Here is a 13,146-nt window from a genome sequence, read left to right on the forward strand (position 1 = left end):
ATTTGGCCATCTCATGATTCATCCTAAACGAACTGAATTTTGATTGAACTAATCGTACTATATGGTTGGTCATTCCTACTAGTGATTGTATAACACTAACAAATAAAATTGAAATGATCATACTATACGACAGATCATTCATACTGATGATCGTATAATACTACTAGGTCAAATTTTGCAAACCGTATGGGACGATCCTTTGATCATACTATATGATCTTTGACAGCTTAATTGAATTTTTAGGATTTTTTGAAGCCCTCCATTTAAGCTTTCTCATAAGACTTTATAAGAGACTTTTTAGCATTCATTGATTTGATTTTTTTGGGGGAAAGCTTAAAGAGAGAGCTGTAAGCTAAAGAGAGAAAGGGTGAGGTTTGTGAGAAAGGGAGAAGTTCCTTGTGAGTTTCAAGGGAGTGTGAGAGAGAATTGCATAAGATTGCTCTGGTGAACTTATACCTGTGTTCCTCCATGTATCAAGGTTTTCTTGAGGGACATTTTGGGAAGAAGATCTCTTTCATGTAAAAGGACCTAGCCACTCTGTCGCATTAGGAAGAGTGAAAGGGATTTGAGTTTCTCTTCCTATGAAAGGATTTTGGTTCTCGACCATCTTCAAGAGATAGACAAAAAAGGATTTGAGGTTCTCTTCCTACGAAATCATTTTAGTTATGTGCCATCTCCAGGAAGGACAAAAAGTATTCAAGGTTCTCTTCCTATGAAAGGATTACGATCCTCTGCCAAATCGGGCTGGTGGAAGAGATTTTGTAAGAGCTTCTCTACCAAGCTGTGGGGGCTAAAGGAGAGACACTATAGTGATAGTGAAATATCCAAAGAGGAGGACCCTAGAGAGTGGATGTAGATCATGGTTTAACCAAACCATTATAAATTTAGTGTACTCATTCTAATTTTTACATTTTGCACTTTATTTTTTCACATTTTATTTTATGTTATAACTACTTGGTTGAAAATATATAATTGATATTATGTTTTATTGATTAGACTATCATCATCATCTTCAGAACTTTTGATAAGTGTACTAGATTTTTCATCAAGTGATATTATTTCTTTCGTCTTAGTATGCCTTAGGTATAGTTCATTGAGGTCTTACAACCTCCACTAACTTTTACTTTATACTAAACAATATTATCTGGCCCATATTTAAGAGTAATGTGTTGAGGGGAGATTAATAGATTTTAGCCTGAGTGCTAGAACACCAAGAAGCTCCATATATATATATATAGTGTCTAGAAGGAAATAGAAGAGGAATGGCTAGTGGTTTGTTAGAGTTAGGGATGATACACTTGACCCTAAAATCAATAAGTACTTCTAACTTGATTTCATGCCTATGCAGATAATGGATGTCAAATTGTCATAGTTCCACTGACCACTTGATTAATCTATCGAATGACTCAAGATTTTAGAGGAAATTTCTTTATAGATGATTTATATAGGCCCTAAATGTATGAGATTAAAAGTATTGGCATAAATTTTTAGTTAAAATATTAAAATTAATGTTATTTTATTTGTTAATGGGTAATGTCCTTACATCTCAAAAAGAATCTTGCTGACATAATTAACTAGATGTTACATATTTATTGTCCTATCATTGCAAGATTGAGCTTACATTAGGTGAAGATATAACAAGATATATACATAACATTTCTCCCTGCACTAGCGTTAAAAGTAGTGAAGATGAGGCCAAATATGTTTACAGCTGTTCAAAAGCTTCATTGTATTTATTTGTCCATTGGAACCCCAAGTTATGAGCACCTCTTATTATCTTGAATAAAGGTGGGTATTTATTCCCCAATTGTGCCAAAAATTGAGATAAGGCTACAATTCCTCTGGTTAGACATTTGACCTCCTTAAAAGTCATTTGGGGCACCATATCTCTTAGAGCCCTAATTTTGTTTTTCAAAAATTTTTTTATTCCTCGGTGATTAACCATAAATCCTAAGATTTTTTCTAATGTGACCTTAAAAGCATGCTTGGTTGGGTTGAGCCTCATGTTGTAGTGTCAAAGGAGGCAGAGACATCCTTCTAAGTAACAGATATATCGTGATATCTCTAGACTTTTTACTATATATATATATATATATATATACTTTCATAGTGAACCCTCTGGTATCTATAAAATTCTTATTCATGAGGTGTTGATATGTGGCTCTAATATTCATTAATTTGAATGGCATGACCCAATAGTAGTATAGTATTTTATTAGTTTGAAAAGTTATTACCTCCTTATCTATAAGATCCATCCTTATAAATATTTTTTTTTTAGGGAAATGCATAAAATAGCATTAAAAAGAAAAAAAGAGCAAAGAAATTATTACAATCCTACCGAGCCAATGACAGTAGATTCCTCCTTTAATAAAGACATGAATGAAGAAGGAATCTTATTAATAGAAATGTCATCCCAAATAAAATGGCTCAACACACCAAAGTTTGCACATAAATCTGCCAACTTGTTACAACTTCTATCAACACAATTGAAAATAACGTTATTGAACTCTTCAAAAAGATAAGTATCTTCATACCTTGTGTCTCCCTTTTATTTTGCCTTCTTCAAAAATTCCATGACATTATGATTGTCACCTTCTATGATAATACCTTTGTATTTAAACATCCAATCCTTCAGCACTTCTTTAATGGATTGAGTAGCAAAGAGTTCCAAGGCAAAAATATCCCAATGGATATACGGTTTCCCAAATGATAGAAGAAATCTTCCTTTGTGATCTCTAAATACTCCTCCAATCCCTACTTTATAATTGGAGAGAAGAGAAGCATCCACATTAACTTTGAGCCAATCGGGTGGACGGGGGTGTCAATGAGATAAAGACAACCTTGAAGGTTGGTTGACATCCCATATACCTGAGTATTTACTAATCTCTTGGACAGAAATTGAAGCAAAGCTTATTGCATTGGAAGCAATATATAATGAACTATCATCCTTCCCATTATGTAGATTATTCTTTGACTTCCATGTCATGTATACCACTGTACAATAAAGATTAATCATAAAGGGACTTAGTAAAGAGAGGTGCTTATAACAATCTTGTAAGGAATTAAAATCTTTGAAAGTAAATCCCCAATCCTTGATTTGAGAAAGAAGATCCTTCAATTTTTGGCAATTTGCTATCAAATGGTCTCTATTTTCTGCAGCATTATAGTTCCTTGGGCAAAGATTGATCCTTTGCAATCTTCTATGTTCAAGGAATTCATTGGTAGGCAATCCTTTATTATAGATCCTCCACCAAAAAGTTTGAATTGAGTTTATCTTTTTTCATCCATCTCCAGTAACGTTCCGATTGAGTATGGTTTACCAAATTTTCAAAAACCATAGATGATAAGGATCTTCCATTTCCCTGTAGTAAGAGCTCCAATATATCTTCTTCTTGATCAACTGTTTTAATGGTTTGTAAAATAAGCTTTACAAGATCTTCACCCATGATCCTTTTCATTTGCTCTACGTTCCATCTTCCATTCTCTATAAGATTGGAAACATAAAATCTGCTATCTTTAAGAGAAGAAATAAATGTTGGCCACTTGTCCAAACATTTATCTAAGATCCATGTATCTTTGTATACATCAATGTCATTACCATTTGCCACCCTCCATCTAATAAGTGGCCTTAATGACTTTCCACCTATCTTCAAGATTTTCCATGAATTAGAACCAGATTTTTTCAAATCTACCTTATCAAGTAGATTTCCATATTTGGGGAAGAAAACTTTGTGAAGAAAGGAATATTTATCATATATATATTTCCATGCCAATTTGGATCTCAATGGGCCAACTTTGGTAGAACAAGAGTGAAGAGCTCTACCTCCCCATTTAGTTGGTAAACACATAGTTAACCAATTAACATAGGGTAAACCATAACCACCATTAGATTTATTCCAAATAACGTTCCTAAAAATCTTATCCACCTCATCTAGAATAATCTTTGGCAGAAGAGAGTTAGTACAATGAAAAGTGGTGAAGGAAAGAAAAATAGTTTTAGATAAGAGAATTTTTCCTGCCAATGAAATCATCTTACTCTCTCAAATATTAGTCATCTTCAAGGCTTTATCAACAATAAAAAGGAAGTCTTGTTTAATCAACCTTCTCAAATTAAGAGTTACTCCAAGATAGGTTAATTGATGTACTGTTTTGAAACCCAACAAACTGCTAATGGCTTTCTTTCTCCTTCTTCTTACAAGTTTGCTGAAAATCATAGAAGATTTATTTGTGTTGATAGACAAACCTATCCAACTGCAGAAATTTCCCAAAATTGATTTAATTTCTTTGGAAGACTTCAAGGTAGCTTCTGAAAAGATGATCACGTCGTCTGCATACAACAAGTGAGTAATAGAAGGCCCATTTGAAGAAACCCGAACTCCAAATGAATCACTTTTTTTTTTAAGGCTTTAGAAAGGAATTGAGCACAAAGGATGAAGAGATAAGGAGATAAGGGACAACCTTGTCTAAAGACACATTGACCTTCAATCCAATTAGATAAGCTACCATTTATAGAAATTGAGAAATTGGATCTTTGAATACAATTTAAAATAAGTTTAGACATAGAAGATTTATTTGTGTTGATAGACAAACCTGTCCAACTACAGAAATTTCCCAAAATTGATTTAATTTCTTTGGAAGCCTTCAAGGTAGCTTCTGAAAAGATGATCACGTCGTCTGCATACAACAAGTGAGTAATAGAAGGCCCATTTGAAGAAACCCGAACTCCCAATGAATCACTTTTTTTTTTTTGAAGGCATTAGAAAGGAATTGAGCACAAAGGATGAAGAGATAAGGAGACAAGGGACAACCTTGTCTAAAGACACATTGACCTTCAATCCAGTTAGATAAGCTACCATTTATAGAAATTGAGAAATTGGATCTTTGAATACAATTTAAAATAAGTTTAGAGAAAAAATCTGGAAACCCAAAATAATACAAAGCCTTTTTCAAGGTTAACCAACCCATGGAATCATAGGCTTGTTCCATATCAATTTTGAAAGCAACAAATCCCTTAGAAGATTTGGAATTCCTTAGTTTATGCATTACTTCTTGGGCAATCAACACATGATCATTAAGAGATCTACCTTTGATAAAAGCTACTTGTTCATAAGAGATCAATTTAGAGATGAAAGGAGCCATTCTATTCATGAGGATTTTAGCCACCAACTTATAGACTGAATTACATAAACTAATGGGCCTATAATTAGAAGGAGATAATGGATTGCTGATTTTTGGAAATAGAACGACAATCGTTTCTTTCCATTTAGGATCCATTTCAGAACTTTCAAAGAAATCTTTTAAAGCATTCCATAAGTCAATTTTGATAATCTCCCAATAAGCTTTAAAGAAGGAAAAGGTGATACCATCTTTACCTGGAGAGATATTATTACCACTTTGTTTGATAACAATTTTCATTTCTTCAATAGAGAAGGCTTTGCTTAAAGTTATTCTATCTTCCTCATCAAGACAGCTCCAAGAAGAAGGCCAATCCTCTAGAATGCATCTTTAAAATTTCCATTTCTTTTGAAAATGATTTATGAAAGCATTTTCAATTAGAGTTTGTTCCTCCACCACTTCTCCAACTTCATTCATAATCTTGGAGATAAAGTTAGCATTCCTTCTAGATGAAGCAAATGCTTGAAAGAATTTGGAATTCCGGTCACCCTCCACCATCCACTTCAACTTTGCCCGTTGCTTCCACCAAGTATTAAGCTTGGCAAGTGTAGAGTTGAGCTCTCCCACTTTAGCTTTCAGCAACCTGCTATCTTCAATTGATAAATTTCCTTCATCTGCCTCTTTTAGTTGGAGATTTTCAATTTGAATCAAAAGATCTTTTTTGAGAGAAAGTAAATTCTGCATTTTGACTTTTCTCCAATAGTAAAGTGCCTTAAGGGATTTTTTCATTTTACAATTCAAAATGTTGGTAGCATTTCCTCTATAATTCCTTTTCCAAACTTTGTTCACCACAGCCATTGAAGCTTTGTTTTGAGCCCAAACATCCTCAAACCTTACTATCCTCTCCTTAGCTTGATGAACCATGATGTTCAAGATGATCGAACAATGGTCAGAAGCACACGTGCCAAATGCCTGACATAGAGATGATTAGAAGAAGTAATAGCAGCTAGGTTTATAAAACCTTATCTAGTCTTTCAAGGATGCGTTCCGGCCCTTGTTTGTTGTTGCACCAAGTGAATTTTGGTCCCACAAATCCGACTTCTTGTAAATCATTGCTTGCAAGAAAGGTCTTCATTTCCTTGGGTCCAAGGGAAAGTTTGAATATTTTACCTCCCCTTTTATCTTAACTTTAAAGGATGCAATTGAAATCACCTCCTATCACCATAGGAAGTTCATTGCTAGCAAAGAATTCTATCCTTTCCCAAAGCCATCTTCTTCTATAAACATCCTTACTACCCTATATTGAAGCAATCCTCCATGTACCTTTGCTGAGAATCTCCAGATGTCCTACAATGAATTGTGAAGAGGATTCTAATATTTGAAAAGAGGCAAAGTTGCCTTTCCATAACACAAGAATGACCCTAGATAAACCTTCTGATGGAATACAGTAGAAGTTCCAATCAGTGCCAATGAGAAGGTCCACTTCCTTTCTCTCAAAAGAAGTGATTTTGATTTCCAATAAACCAATGAAAAAAACTCCAAAATCTTTAACAATTTCCTTCAAGTATAGATAAGCTCTCCTCTTCCTAGCTCCTCTACAATTCTAAAAAGCTATGGATGAATTCATTGTATAAGAGGGAATGAAGTCCCCATCTTATCATTGTTAACTTTTTCGGCCCTCCTACTTCTAGGAGTAGAGTTGATAGGACCTAGCCCTTTGAGTTGTTTGTTGCCTTTATTCTTGATAATAGTGGGACTCCCATCATTGATAGCAATAGAATTGCTTAAAAGTTCTTCCTTGTTGATAATTTCTATATCTATAAGAATACAATCTCCTTCCAGATTTTTACAAGAATTATTTTCAACCAATTCAACTGGTATGATTTCCCCTTCCTCACTCAGTTCATTAAGTAAACTGAATTTGTTAGAAGAGATTAAAGAAGTGTTTTGAACATTCAACCTTTTATCAAAATTGTCTTCTGAAGAGATATCTAGATTCTGAATTTGAGAGAACTTCTTACTTGCATCTTCAATGATTCCCTCCTTAAGAGAAATCTTCACTTCCTTATTAGGAAATTCCACAGGTCCAACTTCCTTCCAGATCTGTTTTTTAATAACTGAATCTGAATTATTTTTTCCAGTAGCTTCTCTGTCCCTAGAACTTTGTTTTTTTGAAAAAATTCCTCTTCTTGCCATAATTAACTTGAAGCCAAGGACCATAGCCGAAATTATCATTAGCTGCATTTTTAGTAACATTGTTGGTGTTGGAAATTTCTTCATTAATATCCTTTAAGTGTTCCCCTTCCATATTAGAACCAAAAGTTCCTGTTTGATTGTTAATAAAATAATTGGACTTATCATGTCCAATTCTCCCACAATTGAAACAGAAGTCAAGGAGTCTTTCATATTCAAATTTTTGATAGAACTTGCCCGAGCTGCTTTCAACCCATGTTCCTTTAGGTAATGCCATGGCTAGATTGATACGTACACATACTCTACCAAACTCCCTTCTTCCCCATTGAAAAAGGTTACCATCAATCATGAGGGGCTGCCCAATTGTAGAAGCAATTCTATAAATATTGATTTCATCCCAACATAGAAGTGGGAGATTAGGAAGTCTTATCCATATTGGAGCACACAAGCCTTTTAAGGAAAAAGGGTCAAAATTAGAAGACCATTTATCCATACCAATGATCTTCCCATTAACAAACCAAGGTCCGTTATTGAACACAACATCCATAGATTCATTGTTGTAGAATTAGCATAGGATCCATTCCATTCCTAGCATAGTTAAGTGGAACTTCCCATAAGGAGCCCATTGTCTTCTGAGTTCAGTACTAACCACTAGGATTGGGACTTTACTTTTGAAAACTTTGATAACAATGGAATTTTGTAGCCTTCTTGAGTTTTCCAACACCTTGTCTTCATTTAATTTAACAGAAATTCCATATTCAAATCTGAAATTACCCAATTCTAGGTGAGATACTTTGATATGTTCTTTTTTGGCCCAAGCATTTTGTTGTTTATCAGGAAGAGCTCTTTAAGAAATCACATTAACAGTTTCCTTGCATGAACCGAGTTCTCCGTTATTGCAATCACGAACATTGTCCATATCATTTAATACTTGTGCTCCATTGCCTTCAGTAGCAATATAGTTCAGACATTCTATCCTTGATTCATCCATAGCTTGAACATCCATACCATTTGCATCATTTTGATTTTCAGTAGTATTTTTGAAAGCAATTTGTTTACGAGAGGAAACAAAAATTTTTTTCTTAAAAATTTTTAGATAAATCAGCAATAGCTAGTTCCCTGACACCAAGGAGATCTTTGTTCTTCAGAATATCAGTAGTCCTATTGTCTTCTATTAGGCCTTTACCTTTTCTAGTAACTTATATTAATTTTTTAGGATGCAAAAGCAGACCTCCTTCATTGATCACCAGAGGCGCTCCCGAACGAAACTTCAATTTGGATCCTTGAAAAAAACTTGACGGAATGTCACCAAAAGCCGGCGGAGATGCAGAAAGCGACTTGACTGGACCATGAGACATGCTTGCGGATGAACGATGAACATCCTTTGAACCACCGGAGATTGGTGGTCGGCGACCCTCCGTCGCCAATGCTCCCGTGGAAAAACTGCAAATTTGAATTTTTGAAGAAACCCGCAACAAAATCTAATTTCTCTCATAACTTCTCTCTCTCTAACAATTTAAGCCTTCAGTAGTCTCCATCCTTATCTAGTTGTAGCCCGAGTTGGTATCTATGAATCACAACATTTAATATCTGAATGTGGCGTTGACCAATAAGTCAATACAAGGAAGTAAAAAAATATCTTTTGAGTAAGCTTTGTTGAGGTCTATGTAATCCACACACATCATCAAATATCCTCTAGCATTCTTAACCATGATGACATTTATAAGTCATGTGAGATAGTGTACGTCCTATATGAATTAGCTTGCAAGAGTTTATTAACTTCTTGTTTGATTGCTTACTAGTGATCTAGTGAAAAAATTAACTTTTTTCTAAAAAACTGTTATACACGATAGGTTTATTTTGAGGAAATTTACGATCATCACAGAGTCAACTCCAGGTATAACTATTGAGCTGCATGCAAAAATATCTTGGTTGTAGTGTAAAATATTAATGTATTTTTGCTTCTCCTCATTCGAGAGTAAAGATCCAATCTGCACCATTCTTATGGGGTGCCATCTTATATGAAGTTGTAAGTAAGGTCTTTTATGAGGGAAGCCTTTGAGAGACATCCTCATTATAGAGGTCAAAGTTTTTAATTCTTAATATAACATGATTGGGACACTTGTTGATTTCCATGAACCATGATGATCGCAGATGGGGTAAAAAATTTTAGTTTGAGATATGGAATGGAAGCGATAGTCCAAAAATTAACTCGAGGGGACTCCCAAAGATAACATTATAAGTTGATTTTAATTTTACTAGAATGAATTAGATTAGATGAGTAGCCTGCTTAAGGAACTCCCTAAGTGTGACTAGGAGACTAACCATCCTTTCCACCCATATATGACAATTATCAAACCCATAAGTGTCCCATAGTGGGCTAAGGTTTTTCCCTCACCATGCCCATACTAAGAAAGGTGAAGTAGAACATAACAGCTAATGAGCTCCCATTATCAGCTAAAATTTTGTTTTGACATTATAACACAAGTCAAAAATCTCCATGTTAATCACAAGTAGATTATAATGTGGGGTCTACCCTTCTCAAAGTTGGAGTCATCAAAAGTAATATAGTGGTTAGCTCAAGAATTCTTTATGGAGGCTCTTTATTTATTATTAATAAGACTTAGTTCAATAATAAAAATCCCCCAATGATGGTTTTGATATCACCAAGTTTTTATTAATTTCTTTATGATTAATTTTGCATTGGTTGTCCCCCATAGGGGAGTGTCCTTATGACCGAGTATGAATAGACCAAGGATTCCATGCCAGATCAATCTCTTGATTTCTCCTTGAGTTATTTAAATGCCTCAATTGTGTGTGTACGTTTATGATGGAAGTGCAATACTGCTCCTAATTTTTTGTGTTTGACTTTAATGTATTTGACCACTGAACATTTTTTTTTCATTTTGAATGACCATTAAGATATTCTCTCGTGATGTGTTAAGAGTTGTATATACCTTCTATAATTGAGGCTCACATCATGACTATGAAGGTCAAGGGGGCAAGTTTTTTCCCCCTACTTCTTTTATTATGGTAATGTATTATTTATCCCATGAGCTTTTTTTTGCTTTCCAGTGCTTTACTCAAATTGCTTCCTATGAGCATTAATGGATTCATCTATCAAGATTTGTGTCTCCACATATTTAATAAGGCCAGTGTATAAATGAATTGTGTCTCAAATGAGTTCCGAGTAAAAGGGGCTAGAATGAAGCCCTCTGAGATAAACTCCTCTTAACAACTCAAGATCCACCCATAAAATTAGTTGAGCCTCAATAGAGAACCTTTGAATGTATTCCTTGAGTGATCCTTCATTCTATCAAGTCCATGAGAGATGGGGAAAATCTTTAATAATTATTTGATTAGCAATAAATTGTTCGATAAATAGTTTGGAAACTAAACAAACATGGGAATAGTTCTATCCATAAGTGAGTAGACCATATACGAGCATGCCCTTTAAGGATAACAAGAAATACTTGGTAGAGGAGCACATCTGAGACTCATTTGATATACTTAATATTTTTATAATGATTAATTTGCTCGTAAGAGTTTATACTTAGTAATTTGAAGCATTTATAAATGGAATGTTTAAAGATGGTTTCAGTTGGGGGTGATGACTTTTGAAAGTCCCAATAATAAAGGGATTACCTCCCACCTCTTAAAGGTAACTCATCTTAGGCTAGTCATTATAGTTCATCACATTAAGCATTATGCAGGATTTCAATATGTGTTGGGCAAGTCCTTGACGATGACCTGGGGAATGTAAATTGGCTGACCCATACGTGAGGGATGGGTGGACGTAGTTGTTTTAATAAGTTTGATGTTTTGCTATAATAGAGGGTGACCCCTTGATTGAGGAGGAGGAGGTTTTGTATTAATATACTTGGGTCAAACTTTCTCCGCTAGTGGTAGATCTTTTTCTTTTGCTAGCACTAGTTGTCGGGTCCCCTAAAGAAGTTGAAGGATTTTATTCTAAGATTCAACCTTTTTTATGTGATCTTCAAGGAAGGGTCCTGATTTCCCTTACCCAAAAGGTTTTCTCCCACTACTGAAAAATAGGCAGATGCCTAATGTCCATGATTTATATATTAATTCTAAGATTGATGTGTGATGGAGGGAAAGGCTCCATTGTTGTGATTCTTACGCCTATTGGCCATTTTGGAGTTTTAGTTGTGCTTATAATAGTGTAATTATTTCTCATAGATGGCATCAAACTATTGCAGACTAGTATATTCACAGTGGTAGTGTGAGTGAATATCCCATTATAGTGATGCACATATATCAATCACACAAATAGATAGTTGGTGAGAGAGAGAGAGAGAGAGAGAGAGAGAGAGAGAGAGAGATAGAGATAGAGATAGAGAGAGAGAGAGAGAGAGAAGAAAAATACCAAAAAACTTTTACATGGAAAAACCAAAAAGGAAAAGTCACGGGGCCTTGCCCAGTTGAAAAGATTTCACTATACTTCAGTGAGTTACAAAGCTTGACCCATCTCTTAACTTCGAGACACTTAAATTATAAAAGTTTGGAGAGTTGGTTAAACATCATATAAGTACTCGAGAGCTTGTAAGGACCATCATCAGATGATGGAAGTCTAGAGCTTGGTAGCTACAGCTGGGAGAATATATAATAGTTGTTAGTGTCCTTGTAGAGATCTGATGGTGGTCGATAGTTAGGCAGAGATCCGATGATGTTTCGACAGTGGGTGGAAGCATGGCTGAGGTCTGGTGGCAATCAATAACTAGTTGGAAGTCCAACAACAACTGTTGGCTGGGCTATGGTCCTACAATAACCAGTGGTTGAGCGGTAGTCTGGTAGAGAGTGGGGGTCAATTTATAGATATTTGTGAGGGTATACCCTGTAAATTGGGAGAAGATCTAGGGTAGGTTTGGAAAGCTCCATCGAATGGCCCATACCAATTATGTCAATCATGGAGAATTTTTAGGCATTTGTGTGCCTTAACGATGTTAGAATTAAGCGATCTTTAGCTCATTTGATTTGTTTAGTCAAGCAACTCGATTTAACTATATGCTTGTCTTATTTAAAGAATGTTTCATCGCCTAATTGATTATTTGAACCTTCCAAATACACTTTAGTTCATAGATTCAGACTCATTGGGGCTCGGATTAGACAGATTTAAGCGTCGTTGGGTTTGTCTCATCAAGATGTTCAGTTTGAATATAATTTTGTTGAAATTAGGGTTCTGATGGTTCAAATTTTAATTTTTTAAGTTATCGATTCACATTTTTTTGGGGTTTCGTGACAGGTCAAGTTGATTTTTAGTGCGTGTGAACATATAATTTCCCAATTTCTTCATTCATATAATGTAGTTTTCTATTAATGGAACTTATGAATGTCCCAAGACACTTTCCTAACAAGAGAAGGAAAGAGGCAAACTGTCGTTGCTAGCCAAGTTCCTCTTTGTGGTAACTCGTTGGATTCAGTGGAGGACACAGTTGAAGGTGTGAATAGGGCAAACGTAACCATTGAGGAGCTTAAACGCAACTAAGGGAGTCATGATGCAATTGACTTTGATTGGAGGCATGTGAAGAGTTAACGGGACTAACGACTACTACAAGTGTTGTGTGAAGGGCAATGAGAACTAAGACAATGGGCTAAGGGTGATAGAATCGGGCAGCGTCGAGCCAGGATGGTCACAGGAAATATTCCTTTTTGTTGTAATTCGATATTTTGAATAGTAATGTTTTGATTTTATCTTATTAATCCTAATATTTTGAGTTCTATTTCATAAATCCCTATTCTTTATTTATGCACATAAACTTCTAGCCTTACATAAGTATTAATTTATACTTTTAAAGAAAAGTATTTTCTTTTTTGAGA

Source organism: Dendrobium catenatum, unplaced genomic scaffold, assembly GCF_001605985.2.
Source record: "Dendrobium catenatum unplaced genomic scaffold, ASM160598v2 fragScaff_scaffold_847, whole genome shotgun sequence".
Lineage (NCBI taxonomy): Eukaryota > Viridiplantae > Streptophyta > Magnoliopsida > Asparagales > Orchidaceae > Dendrobium > Dendrobium catenatum.